A 15,433-nucleotide genomic window follows, 5' to 3' on the forward strand; every position below is an offset into this window, starting at 1 on the left:
GACCAGGTCGAACGCCGAGGAGAGGTCCATAAATGCTAAGTACAGGGACCCCCCCTTGGCCACCGTGTATTTTGAAATAAGCAGATGTAGATTGGAGCATTGTTCAATGGTGCCCCTCCTTTCTCTGAACCCATACTGGATTTCAGACAGCCCTCCGCAGCTCTCTACACTATCCCTCAACCTGGACAGTAGCACTCTACCTAAAATTTTAACAGAGGAGTCCAAGAGGGATATGGGCCTGTAGCACCCGGGATCGTCCCGCTGACCCTTTTTAAAGATAGGCACGATGGTTGAGATGTCCCAGGAAGATGGTGCATAGTTACTATTTACAGCAGTAAATACATTGACCAATACCTTTGCCCACAATTTAGGGGAATGTATGTAGAAGTCGGCTGGCACCCCATCAGGCCCTGGGGCCTTATGCTTGGTTGTGGCTATGATAGCTTTCTCCACTTCGAGGCTAGTAAACTGTAGTGGGGTAGCTTCTAAGAAGGCCGGCAACGTGTCTTTGCTTGCCCCATCATTATCCCCATACACGTTTTTAAAGTGGGTAAGCCACTTGTCGTCAGGGATGACACAATCCATGACCTCATTCTTTTGGTCGGAAAATAGAGGATGTTTAATTATTTCCCAAAATTTGTGACTGTCCTTTCGGACTGCCACAGAAAGGAGGTTTTCCCAGGCATCTCTTTTAATTGATTCTTTTCTGAATCTGATTGCTAACTTGTAATTTTTCCTTAGGCTAGCAATTTCGTCCTTTACCCTGGGTTTTTTTTTCAGGGCGGCCATCAAAGATCTATGTGCCTTTGAACATGCATTGTCAAACCAGCGCATCATTTTCTGTGTCCCCTTTTTAGGTTTGGTCAGGAGATCCTGCGCTACCTGACTACAGATTGCCTCAAAAGCCCCTATAACTTCATTTCCTGGGGCACTAGGGTTCTGACAAACCTCCACCTGATCCATAATTTTAGGGAATACTGCTGCATAGAAGTTGTCTGGTACCACCTTAGCCCACTTGAGTCTCCTGCCCTGGTCGGAGGTACGCAAGGTATGGTGGGGCCTCACTTTCCCCGGAGCTGGTCCCATATGATCTCCCCATGCAACTTCTAACAGAACGGGATTGTGGTCACTAAAGTGGGATGGTATAGTGCGATAGGCCGTCGCTCTATTCAGAATGCCCTGTGACATAAAGATGTAGTCTATTATAGTTCCCGGGTTGGTGCCGGTAAAGGTAACTGTTCTTGAGCCACCCTCTGGTTCATACAGGTTGAAATCTGCCAAGAGGTCTTCTAGCTCTTCGCCATCTGTTGTATGTTCAAAATGTGGGAGCTCAGGGCCCTCTCCCCAGACCTGGTTAATTGGACTACAGGCTAGCTTACAGGGATGAATATTAAAGTCACCTAATAATATATATTCTGTGTCACACTGTAAATTCTGACTGCCTGACCTTAGTAAAGCATCTAAAATAGCAATATTACTGCCACTATCCTCCCTTTTCTGTGAGTTGTAAAAGTTAATATATAAGGACCTTGTGGCGCAGTTAATGACTCTCTCTATTATGAGGATGTTTTGAGAACCACTACTGATCACTTGTAGGGTACCCTTCAAAGCCAAGGAGAACAGCATCAACAGGCCGCCCCTAGGTCTGCCAGTGCGGCTAGGAGTCGCCGCCAATACAAAACTACTATAACCGTCCAACCAGTAACCTGTAGTTATGTCCCAAGTTTCCTGGAGGGCAATAATATTATGGCCCGAAACAAAACTTACCCACTCCTTATCGTCCCTTTTGGCATTAAGGCCGGCTACGTTCCAACTTAGTATTTTACAAGTATCCGTAGTGTTCTTCACTGCAGGATTGATTAATGACACTCCTTCTCCTAGTTGCACATGCGGTGTTTCTATAGCCAAACGGATACTTTCTGGTTCTACAATCGTAGACTCGGCATAGGCATTGTCATTTCCAATTACGTTTTCTAAATAGGAGTCCTCATTGGCCTCGGCCTGTACTTGGTCACAGATAGTTTCCCTTTCCAGGCAAATTGGTGTATCACGGTCAGCCAAACTATATGGCTCAAGCCTATTTAGTCCTTTCAAAGTGCCAAAGCCCCTGTCACTAGGCTTCATTTGTGGACGAGAGAGTCTTGGGCCATCATATAGCATATCTATATCCCCCCTGCGTCAGTCGCAGTCATTTAGATTGGCCAGTACCCCGTACCTATTCTCAGTTCCAAACCCCCAGGCCTGTGGTGTAGCCCCTAATCCCCGCCCAAACACAGCTGTGTCCCACCTGGGTAAGGGTGTGTTAGGACGCATTGGGAACTGCTCTTCTCCCAACCAGGCTCCATACCTATTTCCACAATTCCCCCAATCTGTCCCCATGCCACCCAAACCCCCCAATCCCCGCCTGTTCTGGGTGTTCCATGGTGGTCTAGGGTTTTTAAAAGATGTCATATTCTGTTGGTAATTGTAAAACCCTGGACCAAATCTGTCTGACGGACCAAGGCCATTCCCATCGTATATTGATCTAAAGCCATCCCCCCTTCTGTTACAACTTGTCGCCCACCCCAATCTTGAGGTGTTTGGGTGATCCGCGTGTTGTTGCTCGTTATAAAAAAATGTTAATGTGAGGGGGATAATGGACCCACTTCTGCGTTGGGGTGGGAGTATATTGTGTAGGACATTCGGGAGTACTGATGCATTTGCAAAATTTATCACTATGCAATCCCCCTTAAACTTTTTTTGCTTTTTCCCAATCCAAGACATCCTCTATGTTAATACAATTTCCTCGGCCAACTGTTCTTTCCCATGCTGTGCCATCTGCATATTGCTTGATAGCCAGTGTAGGGCCTTGCTAGTCAGGGATGTGGTGGATTCCGTTTGACCAGCGGATAAGATGGGGGCATTTGCTAGAACCAGTACCACCGGTGAAGCCTCGACTATGAATTGTTGGGAGTCGTCCTCTAATGATGTCAGTGTTAATGTGGTTGGTATAGGGGGTGGTAATGTAGAGTCCTCCCTCGCCACCTCTCCACCAGTACCCTCAACTGGTACTTGTACTAGCCGAGAGGGGTCCGGTAGGCCTTCAGCTACTACACTGCCTCCCCTGGTGATGTTATTTTCATTCACTGGGTCTGTTGGTTTGGAAACAATGGATACTACGTTCTCAATTTCTTCAGCTAGTTTACCCTGCAAACCACCCCACTTTTTCACCTCAGCGGTTAACCTATCGATTTTCCCAATCATCGGTTTAATAATTGTTTTTATTTTCTGATCTATCATGTCTGATATCCTACAAAAAAGTTCGTCATCTATAGCTTGTCTAGCATTCATGTCCTCAGACTCTGATCTATTTCCCTTTAATTTTGGGGGTGTATTGACCCTTTTCCTTCCCGCCCGTGCCCCCCCTCTTTTAGGTTGAATTCGTCTGCATGTTCTCACCGCCCTATTAGTAACCACAGGAGATAATAAATCATCAACTAAAGGGTCCATATGAAGCTCTGGGTCAGGAGCTACGTTTGTCTCTAAATCAACCAGTAAATCTGAGCCTTGATCGATGCATACAGTATCAGGGGGGTTAATCTCAAGAAGATTTATACTTTGGTCTAGCTCTGAATCCTCACAGGTATGTACACTCGGGACGGGGCTCCCTATGTCAAGCACAGGGGATTGACTCAGACCTAGCGATTGCCTTCTTTCGGTGTTTATTTTGTGTATCACTTGGACTAAGTAATTGTCAAGAGTATTACATGATTCTGGTGCCACGGGGGCATTTTTCCTAGGCATGATGACCGATAGTACAATAGAACCAACAGTCTTACACCAACAAGTATCAGCTAGTCCAGGTAGAACACAGGGCACAAGACCCGGGAACACAGTTTCTGTTTTACGGTGAATGTTACACTCTAACAATAGGCAGTTTACATACGTGAATAATCGGGCCGGGTGGATCCCGTGACGCTCAACCAGGGGATCTTGCCCAGTCCGGTCGCTTCAGGTCACTGAGGGCCACAGAGGGCCCGCCCTTTGCCCGGGCTTAGCCCCGGGCGCTCCCGCGCGTTCCCGCGCAGAGTTGTACTCCTAAATTTATAGGCCAAAGGCTATTGGGCCGGATTGCTGGAGGTGGGGCGGGGCGGTCAGGGAGAGCAGGGCCAGGTGACTCGGCCACTAACACCGGGACTCCTGGGAAGGCGAGTCCCGGTATGCGCTCGCAGCCCTGCAGCCTCAAACAGACCCCACAGGCACAGCTACAACAGGGGATTCAGAAAAGTCAGGTAGGTGGAAAACGAAGCGGGACCCGCGGAGCGGGTACCGCGAGGTGTAGGTTGAAAAAGCCTTGCTTTCTTAAAAATTACAGCAGCGTCGGTCTCAGGTCCGGAAAAGCCTTGCTTCTTAAAATAACTGCAGCGTCGGTCTCAGATCCAGCAAGAGTGTCCCACGTAACAGAAGGGCCTTACCCCTTTTCAGTTGCTGGAGGTGGGGCGGGGCGGTCAGGGAGAGCGGGGCCAGGTGACTCGGCCACTAACACCGGGACTCCTGGGAAGGCGAGTCCCGGTATGCGCTCGCAGCCCTGCAGCCTCAAACAGACCCCACAGGCACAGCTACAACAAGGGATTCAGCAAAGTCAGGTAGGTGGAAAACTAAGCGGGACCCGCGGAGCGGGTACCGCGAGGTGTAGGTTGAAAAAGCCTTGCTTTCTTAAAAATTACAGCAGCGTCGGTCTCAGGTCCGGAAAAGCCTTGCTTCTTAAAATAACTGCAGCGTCGGTCTCAGATCCAGCAAGAGTGTCCCACGTAACAGAAGGGCCTTACCCCTTTTCAGTTGCTGGAGGTGGGGCGGGGCGGTCAGGGAGAGCGGGGCCAGGTGACTCGGCCACTAACACCGGGACTCCTGGGAAGGCGAGTCCCGGTATGCGCTCGCAGCCCTGCAGCCTCAAACAGACCCCACAGGCACAGCTACAACAGGGGATTCAGCAAAGTCAGGTAGGTGGAAAACGAAGCGGGACCCGCGGAGCGGGTACCGCGAGGTGTAGGTTGAAAAAGCCTTGCTTTCTTAAAAATTACAGCAGCGTCGGTCTCAGGTCCGGAAAAGCCTTGCTTCTTAAAATAACTGCAGCGTCGGTCTCAGATCCAGCAAGAGTGTCCCACGTAACAGAAGGGCCTTACCCCTTTTCAGTTGCTGGAGGTGGGGCGGGGCGGTCAGGGAGAGCAGGGCCAGGTGACTCGGCCACTAACACCGGGACTCCTGGGAAGGCGAGTCCCGGTATGCGCTCGCAGCCCTGCAGCCTCAAACAGACCCCACAGGCACAGCTACAACAGGGGATTCAGAAAAGTCAGGTAGGTGGAAAACGAAGCGGGACCGGCGGAGCGGGTACCGCGAGGTGTAGGTTGAAAAAGCCTTGCTTTCTTAAAAATTACAGCAGCGTCGGTCTCAGGTCCGGAAAAGCCTTGCTTCTTAAAATAACTGCAGCGTCGGTCTCAGATCCAGCAAGAGTGTCCCACGTAACAGAAGGGCCTTACCCCTTTTCAGTTGCTGGAGGTGGGGCGGGGCGGTCAGGGAGAGCGGGGCCAGGTGACTCGGCCACTAACACCGGGACTCCTGGGAAGGCGAGTCCCGGTATGCGCTCGCAGCCCTGCAGCCTCAAACAGACCCCACAGGCACAGCTACAACAGGGGATTCAGCAAAGTCAGGTAGGTGGAAAACGAAGCGGGACCCGCGGAGCGGGTACCGCGAGGTGTAGGTTGAAAAAGCCTTGCTTTCTTAAAAATTACAGCAGCGTCGGTCTCAGGTCCGGAAAAGCCTTGCTTCTTAAAATAACTGCAGCGTCGGTCTCAGATCCAGCAATAGTGTCCCACGTAACAGAAGGGCCTTACCCCTTTTCAGTTGCTGGAGGTGGGGCGGGGCGGTCAGGGAGAGCGGGGCCAGGTGACTCGGCCACTAACACCGGGACTCCTGGGAAGGCGAGTCCCGGTATGCGCTCGCAGCCCTGCAGCCTCAAACAGACCCCACAGGCACAGCTACAACAGGGGATTCAGAAAAGTCAGGTAGGTGGAAAACGAAGCGGGACCGGCGGAGCGGGTACCGCGAGGTGTAGGTTGAAAAAGCCTTGCTTTCTTAAAAATTACAGCAGCGTCGGTCTCAGGTCCGGAAAAGCCTTGCTTCTTAAAATAACTGCAGCGTCGGTCTCAGATCCAGCAAGAGTGTCCCACGTAACAGAAGGGCCTTACCCCTTTTCAGTTGCTGGAGGTGGGGCGGGGCGGTCAGGGAGAGCGGGGCCAGGTGACTCGGCCACTAACACCGGGACTCCTGGGAAGGCGAGTCCCGGTATGCGCTCGCAGCCCTGCAGCCTCAAACAGACCCCACAGGCACAGCTACAACAGGGGATTCAGCAAAGTCAGGTAGGTGGAAAACGAAGCGGGACCCGCGGAGCGGGTACCGCGAGGTGTAGGTTGAAAAAGCCTTGCTTTCTTAAAAATTACAGCAGCGTCGGTCTCAGGTCCGGAAAAGCCTTGCTTCTTAAAATAACTGCAGCGTCGGTCTCAGATCCAGCAATAGTGTCCCACGTAACAGAAGGGCCTTACCCCTTTTCAGTTGCTGGAGGTGGGGCGGGGCGGTCAGGGAGAGCGGGGCCAGGTGACTCGGCCACTAACACCGGGACTCCTGGGAAGGCGAGTCCTGGTATGCGCTCGCAGCCCTGCAGCCTCAAACAGACCCCACAGGCACAGATACAACAGGGGATTCAGCAAAGTCAGGTAGGTGGAAAACGAAGCGGGACCCGCGGAGCGGGTACCGCGAGGTGTAGGTTGAAAAAGCCTTGCTTTCTTAAAAATTACAGCAGCGTCGGTCTCAGGTCCGGAAAAGCCTTGCTTCTTAAAATAACTGCAGCGTCGGTCTCAGATCCAGCAAGAGTGTCCTCTCTCAACCATTAAACTCTCAAACCACTTCAATGACCCCCTCCTCCCCAACTTCTATAAAGAAATGATTGGCTCATTAGCACTGCTCTGGTCCAAGATCATCAACGCCTCTCCCCCTCAAGGCGAGATCTCGGACTGCCTGAAGGAGGGCCTAGTGCTCCCCATCCTTAAAAAACCCTCGGCTGACCGTGAAGACCTGAATAATTATAGACCAATCACAAACATTCCTACCCTGGCTAAACTACTCTAGAAATGTGTTCATGTACAACTGCGTAGACACGTTGAACAATTCCAGCTCCTCGACCAATTTGAAATCGGGTTTCCGCACTGGCCACATTACCGAAATGGCCATCACTCACATAGTGGATGACGCTCTGACTTTACTGGACCAGAATGAAGCCTGTCTATTAATTCCTCTCGACCTCTCATCTGCATTCGACAATGTCAAGCATGACAATCTTCTCCACCTCTTTGAATGCAGAATGGGACTATCTGAAACGGTCCTCAAATGGTTTGCCTTTTTCCTCAACAATAGAACTCAAAGAGTCAAATCCAATCAGACTCTATCCAACCCCAGTCCCTGCCTGCTGGGTGTTCCACAAGGGTCCTGACTCTCCCCCATGCTCTTTAACCTTTTCCTGGAACCACTGACGGTAATTCTTAAAGCCTCCAACATCCAATATCACATGTACACGAATGACACCCAACTATACATGAAAATATCCTCCCCCAAAGACATCAAAGCTCTCAACGGAACCCTGCTCAAAACCCTAAACTGGCTTACCTCCAACCACCTCAAACTAAACGCCCTCAAGACGGATTTTCCACCTCATTACACCGGCCAGGCAAACCCCCACGGTTGTGAAGCACAAGGTACTTACCTTCGGTAACGATATATCTGTAAGAAACATTAGTTAGTGTTAGATTCCTTACCTTAGAATATCCCCAGGCGTCAGACTGGATCCGGAAAGTTTTCGTCAGCAGTACCCCTGCGCGTCGCTAGGCATCGTCTGCGGCTCCGCGTCTGTCGTTGACATCAGGATCGCCAGGATGACGTTCTCAGAGTGCTTAGACGCCGCTCTCGCGCACTGACGGCAATTCTGTTCATAGCTTTCCGCGCCAGTAACGCAGAGTCATGATAGAAACCAACACTGGTGCCATGAAACTAGGGCCCTGAAAGGGATGTCCTTAACCCTAGATATCGGTTCGCAGAACGGGGAGGATGGATGGGGCGGTAAGGAATCTAACACTAACTACTGTTTCTTACATATATATATCGTTACCGAAGGTAAGTAACTTGTGCATCTGAAAGAAACACGTTAGTGTTAGATTCCTTACCTTAAAATAGATACCCCAGCAAAACCAACCCCGGTGGTGGGTCTGCAAACAAAGATCACACCAGAAAGTCCTGGAGAACAGAACGGCCGAAAAAGCCATCTCTCCGGACTTGGCTGTCCAGGCAGTAGTGCCTAGCAAACGTGTGCAGCGAGGCCCACGCAGCTGCCTGACAGATGTCCTGCAAGGGGACTCCCCGACCCAGGGCCGTAGTAGCCGCCGTGGCCCGAGTGGAATGGGCATGTAGCCCCACAGGAGGCTACTTTTTATCCAAAGAATAACAAGCCTTGATGCACAAGACGACCCATCGGGAAATTGTCCGTTTGTGCACCGCCCATCACTTCTTAGCGCCCACGTAACCAACAAAGAGCTGGTTGTCTACCCGGAACTGGCGTGTGTGATCTAGATAGAAGGAGAGAGCACGTTTTGGGTCCAGACGGTGGAGCCTCTCTTCCTCCTTCGAAGGATGCGGAGGCAGAAAGAAGGTGGGCAAGGTGATGGACTGCCCGATGTGAAAGGCTGTGACTACCTTGGGCAGGAAAGAAGGACGAGTCCTCAGAACAACTTTGTCTGGATGGACAGAGAGGGAAGGAGGTTTTGAAGATAGAGTCTAGAGATCACTCACTCTCCTGGCAGAGGTGATGGCAACCAGGAATGCAGTTTTAAGAGTCTAAAGACTAAGAGGACATTTATGAAGTGGCTTAAAGGGAGCGCACATCAGAAAAGTCAGAACAAGGTTCAAGTCCCACTGAGGCTCACGAAGGGAACATGTGTGTGATGCCTTTCAAGAATCTATTTACAACAGGGGACTTGAAAAGATAAGGCTGACCAGGAAGCCTTAAGAAGGCTGAAATGACCAAGAGGTATCCCTTGATAGTGCCCTGAACAGAACCCTGCTGGGCAAGAGACAGAAGGAAGAGGAAAATCTCTGAAAGGGGGGCAGAGAGTGGATCCACAGCCTTTGCTGTGCACCATACCACAAATTTGTTCCACCTGCAGGCGTATACCATTTTTGTGGAGGGACACCTGGCTGCCAGAATCACATCACAGACTTCAGGAGTCAAGTCAAATGGCCTCAACTGTCGCCGCTCAATTTCCACGCATGGAGGTGGAGACTGGACAGGTTCGGGTGGAGGACCGTCCCCTGCAACAGAAGGTCCTCCTGAAGAGGCAGATGAATCGGGGGATCGACTAACACGCTGAGTAGCTTGGGATACCAGTATCTTCGTGCCCAGTCTGGAGCCACAAGGATGACTTGGGCCCGGTCTCGCCTAATCTTCTTCAGCACTTTGGGCAGAAGTGGTATAGGTGAAAAGGAGTACAACAGCAGTTCCACTCGTGACGAAAAGCGTCTCCGAGCAAGTGCCGCCTTGGAAATTCCAACGCGCAAAACTGATGACATTGCGCACTCTCTTTGGTGGCGAAGAGATCTAACCAAGGCTCTCCCCACTGCTGAAACAGACCTTGCGCGGCGCCACGTCTGAGATCAGACACCATCCGTGATTCATCATGCACCTGCAGCTGAGTTCGTCAGCCCTGGCGTTTAAGGAACCTGGCAGGTGTTGAACCACCAGGGTGACGCCCTGTTGTTCCAGCCATGTCCAGAGACGCAGAGCCTCCAGACAGAGGGTCCACGATCCCACCCCAACCTGTTTGTTGCAGTACCACATGGCGGTGGTGTTGTCTATGAACACCTGCACTACACCCCGGACAGAGGGAAGGAATGCCTTCAGAGCCCGCAGCTCCAGAAGGTTGATATGGAGCCAGGACTCCGCCAGGGACCAGAGGCCTCTGATCTCCCTCTCTCCCATGTGGCCCCCCCATCCCAGGAGGGACACATCTGTCACCACTATTTGCTCCGGTTATGGAAGGGAGAGAGATCTGACGCTGACTCAATCACGGTTCGTGAGCCACCACTGCAACTGGCTCGCAGTGCCCTCCGAGATCAGGACGTGGTCAGCCAGGTTGCCCTGATGCTGTGCCCACTGAAACTTCAGGTACCACTGCAGAGCCCGCATCCACCACGTGGCGCGATGCACCAGAAGGATGCAGGAGGCCATCAGCCCCAGGAGCCGCAGCATCAACCTGACCGAGACCCGGGAAAAGGCTGAAAGATCGGAAACAGAGCCTGAACATCCCGAACTCGCTGTTCGGGGGGATAAACCTGAAACTGCACTGAGTCCAGAACCGCCCCGAAGAAAAGGAGCTTCTGGGAGGGGCACAGGTGTAACTTCGGCACGTTGATGGAGAACCCCAGTGAGTGCAGGAGGTTGGCAGTAGTCTGGAGGTGGGAGACGACAGTCTGAGGCAAGCCCGCCTTCAACAACCAATCGTCGAGATAGGGGAAGACTGAAACCCCTAATCTGCGCAGATGAGCTGCGACCACCGCCATCACTTTCGTGAACACTCGTGGGGCGCTGGTAAGGCCGAAGGGGGGCACGGTAAACTGAAAGTGCTTGTGGCCTACCGTGAACCGCAGGTAACGCCGGTGGGCCGGCAGGACGGGGATGTGGAAATACGCGTCCTGCAAGTCCAATGCTACCATCCAGTCTTCTGGGTCCAGGGCAGCTAGGACCTGAGCAAAAGTCATGATCTTGAACTTTTCCTTCCGGAGGAAGCCGTTGACGCTCCGTAGGTTCAAGATAGGGCGTTGGCCTCCTTTGCCCTTCTTGGGTACCAGAAAGTAGTGGGAATAGCAACCATGTCCTACTTCTGACCCAGGAACGCGCTCAATGGCACCCTAGGCCAAGAGGGCTGTAATTTCCTCCTGCAGAAGTTGCAAGTGATCCCCTGACATGCAGTGGTACTGCGGTGGCATGGCTGGAGGGGTCCCAAGGACTTGGCTGTAGCCCTGGAGTCCTTGAAACTCCAGCGCACTATCGGCCTTGCCACCAAAGAGGCGACGGCCATCAAAGGGCATGTCTATGAGTGTGGCCTGGACATCGCCAGAAAAGTTGGCGGACCTCAGCCAGGCGTGGTGGCAAACCATCACCGTCGTTCCAATCGCCCTGCCCAGCGAGTCAGTTGTGTAGAGTCCACACCGTAGGGAATAGCGTGCTGCATCCCGCCTTGGGCGGCCTTTGCCCGGGCCTCCTCCGGGCACTGTGGCAGCACCTCCACAACCGTATACCACAGAGAGTAGGTGTAATAGCCTAAAAGACAGGCGGTGTTGACAGACCGCAGCCCCAAACTCAAGGAGGAGAACAGGCTCTTCCCAAACTGATCGTACCTTTAGGATTCCCAATCCGGCGGAGCGGTTGGGAATGCGGCCTGGGAGGTAGAGGCCTGGATCACCAGGCTCTCTGAGGTGGGGTGAATGGACAGGAAGCTAGGGTCGCCCAGAGCCGGGCAGTGGCGTTGGGCCACGTTCCGATCCACAGGGAGACCTGTGGAGGGCTTGGACAAGGTGCCCAAAAGAAAGTTGGTGAGGGCTTCGCTGAACTGCAGTAGAGGCTACGAGGAGCTTGCCTGTGGTTTGAGCACCTCAGTGAGGATGCTAGTCCTTGTGGCAGCGACAGGGAGCTCAAGAGCCAAGGTCTTGGCCGCCCTGTTCAACACCACGCTGTAAGCAGCCCCCTCCTCCGTAGGCACAGAGGGAGGAGAGACGAATCCAGTGTCAGGCGAAGTGTCCAGACCACTGGCCTCCCCTAGCTCGTCTGCCCGGGCCTGGCTCAACTGGCACTGCAGTGCCAGAGGATCCTCAGACCCCTCCCAGTCCCCCTCCTCATCCATCTCCTGATAGTCAGGGAAAAATGATGGAGCCGGGTCGTAGATGAATTGCTCACCTGTCGGTGCCGGAGACGGCGCCAGGCGGCACAGGTCCAACGCCGGACCCAGGCTGGGACTGGGGACGACGTCGTCCGGGGACGGCGTCGTGGGCGACACCTTCGGGGTCGGTGCCAGCGGAGGAGTCGTGAGGTTGACTGCCGACGACCCAGATCTGGGCCCAGATCCTGCGGGGTCCGCGGCGTCGGGACCAAAGTTGACGTCGGCGACGGGGCTGAAGCACCCGACGGCACCGGGGCCGAAGCCGCCGGCCCGCTAGGACTCCCAGACGGACCCGCGGGGCCCGAAGGCACCTCAACAGGGTCCCACGGAGGAAAGTGAGTCCTCATGGCCACGAGGAAGTCACGTATCTCCCCCGGCATCGCATGCTGCCCAGGGACCGGTGGGTGTGGAGCTGGATGTGACGCTTGCGTCTCCAGCAGAGCCGCGTGGGCGGTGTCGCCCGAACCCCCGGCCACGTTGTGCGAGCGTCGGGGGGAATCAGAAGTGCGATGACGCCTGCTACTTCTTTTTCGAGAGCCTCGACTTACCTGAGGACTTGGAGCCCGACTAGCGGTGTTAACTTGTCGAGCGGTGATGACCGCGGCTCTGCGACCGGTCCCTCAACTTCCTCCTCAACCGGGACCTCGAGCGGCATGGAGCCGACTGCCGGAGCTCGAGTCGCTTAAGGGACCACTCCCATCTAGCGTTCGAGGTCAAGGCCCGGCAGTCGGGGGGCACGACTTGTCATCGTGGTCGGCCTGAGAGAATAAAGGCACTAGCGGTGGGGATCGGTCACCGACATCAAGCAGTGACAGTCCGCGCAAGTCTTGAAGCCACGCATCACTACTCGCACCGTGAGTCGAAGGTCGATTCGAGAAGAGATCAAAAGTGAGCAAAAAAGTTATTCAAAAATTGACTGGAGTACTGCTCTTCCCGGATCTGCACTTGCTGGCGCGTAAAAAATAAGAACTGACATCAGCGCGCGAGGGCGGTGTCTAAGTACTCCGATGACGTCATCCCGGCAATCACGACGCCGCCGGGGTACTGCTGACGAAAACTTTCCAGATCCAGTCTGACGCCTGGGGATATTCTAAGGTAAGGAATCTAACACTAACGTGTTTCTTTCAGATATGTCTCTCTAATTCCACCACGCTCAACTGCAGACTACACATTATTGACTCCACGAAATCACTTGGAATTCTCCTTGATAAAAACTTAAGCATGCAAGAGCACATCAGAGCATCTACCAAAGGAGCAAACTTTCAGCTGTGCATCCTAAGAAAACTCAAACCCTACCTGCCCCATGAGGTCTTCAAATCGGCAGTGCAAGCACTGGTCATCTCCAGACTAGAATTTGGCAGTGCTACTTTATGTGGACTGCCGAAAATTCAGCTTAGCCCCCATCAGACCTTCGCTAAATGCAGCTACGAGACTCATCACATGGGAGCTTCTGGCCCACAAGGAGCACCGGCACCTTGCTGCTCAAGCCAAAGAAATTCAATAAGCTTAAAACCTACAACCGTACATCCTCAGGCATTGCCCCGAGAATCTGGAACGCCCTTCCACGGGAGACAAGGCTTCCGTCCACCTTTGCTTTAAAAAAAGAAGTTGCAGCAGGTGACCTCTGCCTGTATCTTCACGCTTCTACTCAGCCCCTGAGTGGTGAAGGAGATCTGGAAGTGCGGTCGCGACGTGGTGAACGCTGTGAGACAATTTTTTAAAAATCCTCCACTTGTTGCGGACTTGTGCAGAAGATATGTTTGCCATCATGTGCAATCCGAAGTTTTGCAGGATACAGGAGGGCGTATTCTATTTGAGCCTTGCAAAGGTTCTGCTTTACAGTGAGAAATTTCCGGCGCGCTTCCTGAACTGCCAGGGTAAAATCAGGATAAAAGGTGAAAGAGTTCCCTTCATATTGCAGCAGTTTCAATTTGCGGGCCTTCTGAAGTGCAACATCACGGTCCCGATAATTAAGAAGTCGGGCAATGATGGGTCTCGGGGTGTCGCCCGGCGGAGGTATTGGGCCTAGGGAGCAGTGCGCACGCTCGACCACTAGCTGTGGCGAGAAAGAATCTCCACCAAAGGAGCCCTTCAGGAGACAATCTACGTAATCCTCCATGAACCCCGTGTTTGTACTCTCCGGTATGCCTATTATACGGATGCTGTTGCGTCGGCTCCTAGCTTCAATATCTTCGTTCTTAGCCGCTGTGATTTTCAATAACTTGTCCATTTACACCACCTGGGTCTGCATCTGAGAAGTGGTATCCTCATTCTCGGAAATGCGGCGCTCGGCCTACTTCAATTGCCCATTGTGCTTGTCTACTTTCTTGTCTACTTTCTGCACCAGAAAGTCCAGGTGGTTATTCATTGAGTCCATATTCCCCCACAAATCTGATAGACTATTTTGGATGCAACGTCTTAATGTCATCTTCAGAGGAATGGGAGGGTGCTTGCGTTTGATCCATAGTGGCTTCAGTGTCCACAGATGTTGATCATGATGTGGCCTTCTTGGCACCAAAGGTCAGTCTAGCCTGGCGGCTGGCAGGTTTTCCTATTGCACCGCTTCACACTTCTAGGCAGACTAGTAGTATGTGTAGGTGTTTTTTCACCTAATCCCCCAAATGCGTGTATTGAGCCATTGCAGGCACAGGCAGCAGCACAAAAAGGGGGATAGGGGTATCACTGTGAGCTCTAGGTTCATAGGGCAGTTCAAGTTGCAAATCCCCGCTCAGACAGCACAGTATAGAGAGGGTCCCAGCTTGGATTGTTACTGCTTAAAGATAAGGGGAAACTGTTTCAAACACTAGTGCTCTGCAAGGAGTGTTGGGCAAATACTTAGAAGCAGGCCTCAAGGGAGGGCAGCGTGAGGCAATCTTGGTGAGGCGGGAGGTGCCTGCCCTGCAGTGTCTGGAGACAGGCAGGTAATAGTATGGACCCAATGTATACAGCAGCCTTACCGGCTCCCCGCCGCAGAGACGCCAATATGCAGGGTTTTTATAGGAGGAGCACAAACAAGGAGGACAGCCGGTGCAGCGTTCCTGAAGCGGGGCAGAGGCGGAATAAGCTAAGCACAGCGGGCATATGTCAGGTTGTCTCTTGGGCTGTTGCGGTGCGCAGCAAGTCCCAACTGCAAGCGGGGAAACACAGCATATAAATCTCACTGCCCTTGAAGGGCAGGAGAGTACTCCCCACACCTCCACTTACGCGTCAACCGCAGCAAAGAAAATGGCGCACTCTGCGCCGAGGGAGAAGGGCTGCAACCGGAGTAAGCCTCACCTTCTTCTCACTGGACGTAGAGAAAGGCATCTGAAAGTGAATGCACCCACAGCTCAGCAGTGTGTATACCAAAGTAGAGGCAGTTGACATGCAATAGGGGATCTCTGGCACGAGTTTGCTGGATATTGGGCCCAAGTCCAAGT

This window comes from Lissotriton helveticus, chromosome 4_1 (assembly GCF_964261635.1).
Source record: "Lissotriton helveticus chromosome 4_1, aLisHel1.1, whole genome shotgun sequence".
NCBI classification, from domain to species: Eukaryota; Metazoa; Chordata; class Amphibia; order Caudata; family Salamandridae; genus Lissotriton; species Lissotriton helveticus.